This window comes from Trichechus manatus, unplaced genomic scaffold (genome assembly GCF_000243295.1).
Source record: "Trichechus manatus latirostris isolate Lorelei unplaced genomic scaffold, TriManLat1.0 scaffold00047, whole genome shotgun sequence".
Lineage (NCBI taxonomy): Eukaryota > Metazoa > Chordata > Mammalia > Sirenia > Trichechidae > Trichechus > Trichechus manatus.
The window spans coordinates 17415062-17423122 of record NW_004443983.1 but is presented as its reverse complement, the minus strand read 5'-3'; the positions used below and the strand labels follow the sequence as shown (position 1 = coordinate 17423122).

Genomic DNA, 8061 nt, shown 5'->3' with positions numbered 1-8061 from the left:
GATGTATTCTTAGAAGTGGGATTGCTGGATCATATGGTATTTCTATTTCTAGCTTTCTAAGGAAGCACCATATTGTTTTCCAAAATGGTTGCATTTCCACCAGCATTGCATAAGAGTTCTGATCTCACCAGAGCCTCTCCAACATTTGTTATTTCCACTTTTTTTGATTCATGCCAGTAATGCCAGGGTGAGATGGTACCTCACTGTAGTTTTGATTTGTATTTCTCTAATGACTAGTGATCATGAACATTTCCTCATGTGTCTGTTGGCCACTTAAATGTCTTCTTTGGGGAAGTGTCTGTTCAATTCCTTTGCCCATTTTTTAGCTGGATTATTTGTCTTTTTGTTGTAGAGGTGTTGGATTTTCTTGTAGATTTTAGAGATTAGAACTTTGTCTGATTTGTATTGTCCAAAATTTTTTTCCCAGTCCATAGGTCCTCTTTTTACTTTTTTGGTGAAGTCTTTTGATGAGTATAAGTGTTTAATTTTTAGAAGATCCTAGTTATCTAGCTTCTCTTCTGGAGTCTGTGAGTTGCTGGTTATGGTTTGTATCCTGTTAATGCAGTGTATTAGGGCTTCTAGCATTGATCCTATTTTATCTTCTATGAACTGTATATTTTTTTTTGGGTTTATATGTAGGTCTTTGTTCCATTCTGAATTAGTTTTTGTATATGGTGTGAGGTGTGGGTCCTCTTTCTTTTTTTGCAGATGGACATACAGTTTTTCCAGTACCATTTGTTAAAAAGACTGTTCCCCATTTGATGGACTTTGGGCCCTTGTCAAAAAACAGATGACCATAGGTGGATGGATTTACATCTGGGTTCTCAATTCTGTTCCATAGTTCAATGTATCTGTCATTGTACCAGTATCTGGCTATTTTGACTACTGTAGCTGTACAGGATGGACTGTTCTATATATGTCTATGACGTCATGTTGGCTGATTGTGCCCTTTAGGTCTTCTGTATCTTTGCTGAGTTTCTTTCTAGATGATCTGTCCTTTACTGAGAGTGGGGTGTGGAAGTCTCCTACTATTATTGTGGAACTGAAAATTTCTCTTTTCAGTGCTGTTAGAGTTTGTTGTATGTATTTTGGAAGCCTTGTCATTGAGTGTGTAGATGGTTATTATGGTTATGTTCTTCATGCTGGATTGTCCCTTTAATCATGGTACAGTGCTCTTCTTTGTGTTTTATGGTGGATTTTGTTTTAAAGTCTATTTTATTTGAGATTAGTATTGCCACTCCTACTCTCTTTTGGCATCTGTTTGCTTGATATATTTTTTCCCATGTTTTGATTTTTAATAAATTTAAGTCTTTGTTTATAAGGTGTGTCTTTTTTAGACACCATATTGATGGATCCTGGTTTTTAATCCATTCTGTCATTCTCTGTCTCTTTATGGGTGCACTTAGACCATGTACATTCTGTGTAATTATTGATAGGTGTGAGTTTATTGCTGTCATATTGTGGTGCTTTTTTTTTTGTGGTGCTGATGTTTTCTTTGTTCCTATTCCTCCCCTGTGCTGAATTTCTTTTGTTGGTGGATTTTTTTTTCATTTCTTTTGTTTTTGTAAGTTTTGTTTTTACTGAGACTTTACGTTTTTCTTCTTCTTTTTTTTTTTTTTTTGATGAGTAGGTTTGTTAGCTTTCTTTGTGATTATCTTGAAATTTACCCTTATCTTCCTAGGTTTGAACGAGTCTATTATTACTTGGTATCACCTTGCCTTCTTCTCCATTAGAAGGTTCTATATCTACACTGTTTATTCTCTCTTTTATTGTTCTGATTTTCTTGTCACTTACAGATTAACCTCTCTGTTTCCTTGTTGTAATTCTTTTGCTTTTGGATAGTCCTTGAGAGTTCATTTCCTAGGTTGGTATCCGGCTGGTACAATCTCGCATCCTAGATTCAACCTGTGGTCTGATGATGTTTGTTCTCAGATCGAAGAACTCCCTTTAGTAATTCTTCTTAAGTTTGGTTTGGTTTTTTCATAGTCCTTTAATTTCTGTTTATCTGAAAATGTCCTAATTCCACCATCATATTTGAATGGGAGTTTTGCAGGATATATTATTCTTGGCTGGCAATTTTTTTCTTTCAAGGTTTAATATATGTCATCCCATTGCCTTCTTGTCTGCATTGTTTCTGCTGAATAATTTGTGCTTAGTCTTATTGTTTCCCCTCTGTATGTGACTTTTTGTTTTTCTCAAGCTGCTCTCAGGATTCTTTGTCTGTCTTTGGTTTTAGTGAGTGTGATTATGATATGCCTTAGTGATTTTCTTTTGGTGTCAACCCTATATGAAGTTAGTTGAGCTTCTTGGATGGTCAGCTTTTTATCTTTCATAATACGGGGGAAGATTTCTGTCAGCAGTTCTTCAATGATCGTTTCTGTGTTTTCTGTTTTCTCCCCCTGTTCTGGAATTCTGATCACTCACAAATTTTTGCTTTTGATTGTATCCCACAGGTGTGTCTTTATTTTAATTTGTTCTTTTTTGTGATTTTTTCCTCAGAGTTGTATCCAAGTGTTTGTCTTCAGTTTTACTTATCCCGTCTTGTATCATTTTAAACCTGCTCCTCAGCCCTTCTGTGCCAATGTCATTTTCTGAAATCTTGTTGTGTATCTTTTGGCTTTCTAATTGTTGTTTTTGTATGATTTCTAGTTGTGAATTTATTTTGGCATTTTGATCCTGTATTATTTTCCTGAATTTTCCTTTTTTTGTCTGTATTTTCCATGACTTTGTCTATTTTTTCCTCATTTTTATCTGCTTTTTGCTTCAACTCTTAGATAGCTCTGAATATTAGAGATTTGAATTCCTTATCAGATAGTTCTAGTGCCTTTTCTCCTACTGGAAAGTCATCTGGTGTTGCATTTTGAATGTCTACTGGAACCACGTTTTGATATTGTCTGCTGTCTTTAGGACATTCAGTAGTTATTTTCCCCATTTATTGATTGTAGATTTGTTTGTTTCATCCTTATTTTTTGTTTTATTTGGTTATGTATGAGCAGGCAGGCTGTGCATTCTTTGTTGTTTGCTTTTCTGTGGGCATGATACTTTTCATCTCCTTGTCCAATGGGAAGGGTCAGTCGCTCAGCTATGGTGTAGCAGGGCAGGTCCAGCTGAAGAAGAGTCACTGGGATTCATTGTATGTGGCACATACTAGGCCAACAGGGCAGTTCAAGAATCAGTGCAGGCCAGGTTCCAGTAGGCCATGCCTGTGCTGCATGGGGATGTGATGTACAGTGCATGGTGCAGGTAGGCAGAGAGTAGCGGGGAGATTGTGATGTGTGTTGCTAAGATTGGTATGGGATAGAGGAGAGAGAAACAGGAGCAGAAAACAAATGAATAAACAACAACAATAAAGAGTGCTAAGGGAGCTTGCTCTTGGAGTGGAGAAATGAGAAACTGAGAAATGGAGAAAAAAAAAGTAAAATAAATTAATATATAAAATTAGAGGGGAAAAAAAAAAAGAAAGAGAGAAAAACCTCCAGGGATCCCACCAGTGAAGCTGCAAAGACTGGGGAGGTGGCTCCCCAGCCAGGCTAGAAAGGGTAGAGGTGTCACACAGCTCCAGGTATTCAGGAGACAGAAAGAGAAGGTATGTATAGAGAGAGGAGAAACTGAGAAATGAAGAAATACAAAAAGGAAAAAAAGAGAACGAAAACAAAAAGAAGAAGAAAGAGAAATGCTCCCAGGGATCCCACTGTGCAGCTCTACAGACTGGGGAAGTAGCTCCCAAGCTGAGCAGTACAGCCTGGCTAGAAGGGGCTCCCAAGCCAAGAAAAGAAAAAGAAAACAAACAAAACAAAACAGAACAAATCAAAACAAAAAGCCCCAGGGATCCCACCAGCATGGCAACGCAGGCCGGGAAGCAGTTCCACAGCTGTGCGGCATTTCACAGCCTTTGAAGAAGAATCAAAGATGGAACACAGATCCAGGTATTTGAGAGAAAGAAGCAGAAAAAAGCAACACCAGCAACAAACAAATGATACTGAAGGTGCCAGCCTGTTTGGGTGGGTGGAATTCAAGTGGTACAGGGCTGAAGCCAGTGCCTCCTGGCCAAGAGACTGTGGCTGCAGGAAGCAGAGGAGGCCTAGTCGGGGTGAAGAAGGGTAGGGGGTGGGAAAGCATATATTGCTGGTTACTGGTTATTATGTCTCTTGCTGGCAGCTCCCTGAAGCTGTGCTTTCCTGTACTCCCTGTTCACCAATCTCCAACAGGAGTCCAAGATGGCAAATCTGTGCTGTGTTAGCTGATAGAGGACCTCCGCTCGTAACTCTCCTCACTCTCTGTTCTCTGTTAGTTTCTTATTCTATTCAGTGCTTGGCTGAGTTCTTATCTCTTCATTTGATGCTTAGGTTTCCAAGACAGATGTTTGTCTCTATTTGACTTAGTTTTTTTGGGTTTTTGCTGTGGAGGGACAGTGAAGTGCTTCTGTCTATGGTGTCAAGTTGCCTGGAAGTCTCCAAACATCAGTCTTGAGATTCATTGTAACATTTTATAAAATGTACTTCTTCTTTCCACACCTCTTCAAAATTTGTTTCTTAAAAAAACTGTAACTCAGTACCTGATAATTGGATCCACAGAGATGATAAATGTTGCATCTAAAATGACTTAACTAAAACAATTCCAGAGTGCTACAACAGAGATCACACAGAAACAAAACATGGCACTTCCACTACTATCTTCTGGAAGAACAGATACAGCTTCAAAGAATGAGAGTTCAAAGAAAGACCATTTAAATAGGTAGATTATCAGTGGCTATTGTATCCAATTGGAGGCCTATAGGCAAAGCTATTTAGTGATTAAGTGGCCTACATACACCTTACAGCTCCTCCTCCAAATATCAAATATAAGAGAATAGTTATTTTAAAACATCTCTTATGTAGTTTCAATAGTTTCTGAATCACCTGTAGGAAGCCCTGACTTAGTTGTATAGAGTTTGATATATGTGTCCACCATTAAATCCAGATCATATTTTATATCAAAATTTATGTTAAGCAAAGCCAAGTTACTTGACCTTGGGTCTGTCAAAGTGTTCCTCAGGTATGCTCTGAGATGCTTTTGTCCATCTTCAAAGTGCTCATTCTCAACCTTCTTCACAAGAAGTATACATAGAATCTTCAGCAATGCATAAATATTAGGAAAGAACTTGATGTCAGGCGATGGAGGGCTTCGTAAATGGTGGATGGAAGCTCTGTATCTTTTTTTCTGTGTTTCCACTTAATTTTCCAACAATGAAGCTCAGCTGACGTGTGTCAGGACTGGGTAAGTCACTTCTGTACACGTCAGCATGGTGCTGCTTGACATATTGAATTTGAGCTGTCCCGTGACAAAGGGTACCAGAGATAAGCATGTAAGAGCTTTGAGGTGCTGTTCTGAGAATATATCTTTAAGTTCCTGAATAATGTGCTCTACTGTTGGAACTCTTAAGGCTTCTTTATAGTAACTCTCAGAGGTTAACTGAAATTCCAGGTTACCTTGCTGAGCTCTGTGGAATTTCCCAGGGAGTTTCATTTTAATGTCATTTTGTTGCCAAATTGGTGGCTTCCTCCAACGAAAATTCAAGATAAACTTCAATATTTTCCATCACTTCATTTAGTGAATGCAGCACTGTAGTAAAGCTGCTGGCTGCAAAGAAGACATCAGAGGTTTGACCCTGGACATTTTTCCCGATTGCTCTTGTAAAAGTGAACATTTTTAAGAACAACAATGGTAACAATGAAATCAAAATCTGTTACTGCACTACAGAGTACAAACGCTCAGCCAGCTATACAGTTATTCCATCTAATATTTGTGTCATTATTTATACCATCTAAACATAAAACAAGCACTTGTAGAAGATCCACTAAAATTTCAAAAGCATCATGCCTGCCTGTTCTTTGAGAATGGCAAATTTCCTTTAGTTCATTACCCCTCTTTTCGTTGTTCTGAAAAAGGACAGATATTACATTGTGAAGTTCTAAAAGCAGTTGTGGTGATCGATGGAAAAAACAACAAACTTCCTCAATCGTTCCCAATGTAACATATCCTCCCATAACATGTACTGATTTTGCCAACCACATGTTTAATGCACAGGAAAAGTAGAATGCTTAGATGGCTTGAGGATATTTCTCTACAAGTCTAGAAGCAACACCTTTCATCTTGGAAGAAAATTCAGTGGCCACAATATAAGCTTGGCCAAGACAGTACTCCACATTTAGTCCTCATTTCTCAGTTTTCGTAGTGTGAAATTTCACAGCCAAAATTTTTGCATCAGCTTCATAAGGTAGGGAGCCCACAAATTCCTCTCTTGGGTTATGAGATTCATCGACAAACCTCACCAACACGGCCAGGTGCTCTTTCCCTGCTATGTCCACCATGTCGTCGGTGGTAATGGAAAAGAAGTGTGAGTCTCTCACTTCCCTGAGAGTTTCCTCCCGAATGCAGCTGTTGCAGATCTGTAGCATCTATTTCTGCTGCGTTTTTGAACAGAACAGTGTGTTAACCGCTGTTGTCTCAAGTGCTTTCTCAGAACCTCTTCACCAGAATGTGTGCAGCACTCCAGCAGAGCTTGAAAGTTTTCGGGAGTAAAGAGACCTTCTGGGATTTCATTAGCTTCAAGTCCATTCAGAGGTATGTATTGTTTTCCCAAAAGAATCAAAATTTCAGTGGAAGATTTTAAGTATTCTTTGTTTTCTTCTTCATGAAGGGTTAAAGTAAAATGTCCTCATCCTGTTCTTTACCGCCTTCTTCTGCATTGATGTTCTGAGCATGGCTGTTCTTTCTTCATGTTGTTGTTTCTGTTCAGAAGTTTCGACAATTTCTTTTTTTCTGTGTCAGTGTCCTGATTTCATCTTCACTCAATTATTTTATTCATTTTCTGTGTCTACTATGTGGATTGTTCAGATGACTGGTAAGATCAAATATTGTTGGTATAGCATTATCTGGAAGAACTGTTCTATGAGGACTAGTTCTACAGATCCTAGCGGTCTCAAAGTGTTTGGCACGTAACTGATAATGTTTATTAAGCTGATCTGGTGTTTTATCTTCTAAATCGGCTCTCCTACAATTCTCCACCCACTTCTGGCATCTAGCGGGATCCCACCGGAACCTGAAAAACGCCAAGTCGGCTGCGTGCTCTTCCGCATGCGGTTGGGGGTCTGCTTGATGGCTGGCCCAGTTCTCCCCTCCTGCCTCTTCAGGGCAGCCCGCCCTCCCGTTGGGCCAGGAAGGGGAGCCAGGCCTGCCGGTCTGCCGGCTACAAAGAACTTGTGCACCGACCAAGTCTGAAATCTTTACAGAAACAGATTGCCACGTCTTTCTCCTGTGAAATGGCTGGTGATTTGAACTGCCCACCCTTTGGTTAGCAATTGGGTGCTTAACCATTGCTCCACCAGGACTCCTTTTAATTACTAAAGCTTTATAATTTATAAAGATTATTAAACATAATAATTAAAGATATCTCTACTATTAAACATAGTGCCAGGCCTCTAGATTTTTTATTTTCAAGTTTGTCATAGTTCCTCTTGATTCTTTGCATTTTTATATACGTTTTACAATCAGCCTATCAAAATTCGAATGTCCACACACAAAAATTGCTGAAATTTATATTAGCATTTCATTGAATCTATAGACTAGTTTGCAGAGCTGTTATATCTTTATCATATTGGGCCATCTAGTCTAAGTACATAATATATTTTCTGTTTAATTTTATTTTAATTCAATAATACATTGTAGTTTTCAGTGTAGACATCTTGCACATATTAGATTTTTTTCCAGTATATTGATGTTTTTTATCCAATTTTAATGATAATTTTAAAATTTAATTTGCTAATTGCATTTTTTCTGGTATGGAGAAATAAAGTGATTTGGGTTTGTGTCTTTGTTTCCTGACCTTGTATGCAGCAACTCTATAAAATTAACTTACTGATTCTAATACTTTGTATGTAGATTATTTTGATTTTCTACATATGTGTTCGTGTTATTTGTGAATGACTGGTTTATTTATTTATTTTTTTTGAAAACTTCCCTTATTTATTTATTTTTTTCTTGCTCTCCTGCACTGACAGTGATATCCGTGAAGATGTTGAG

At 38.1% G+C, this 8061-nt stretch overlaps 1 pseudogene; it reads right to left on the bottom strand.

Moving 5' to 3' along the window:
* Positions 1 to 4869: 4869 nt before the first annotated feature.
* LOC101351677 (52 kDa repressor of the inhibitor of the protein kinase pseudogene) lies at positions 4870 to 7118 on the bottom strand (annotated as a pseudogene).
* Between the last annotated feature and the right edge of the window lie 943 nt (positions 7119 to 8061).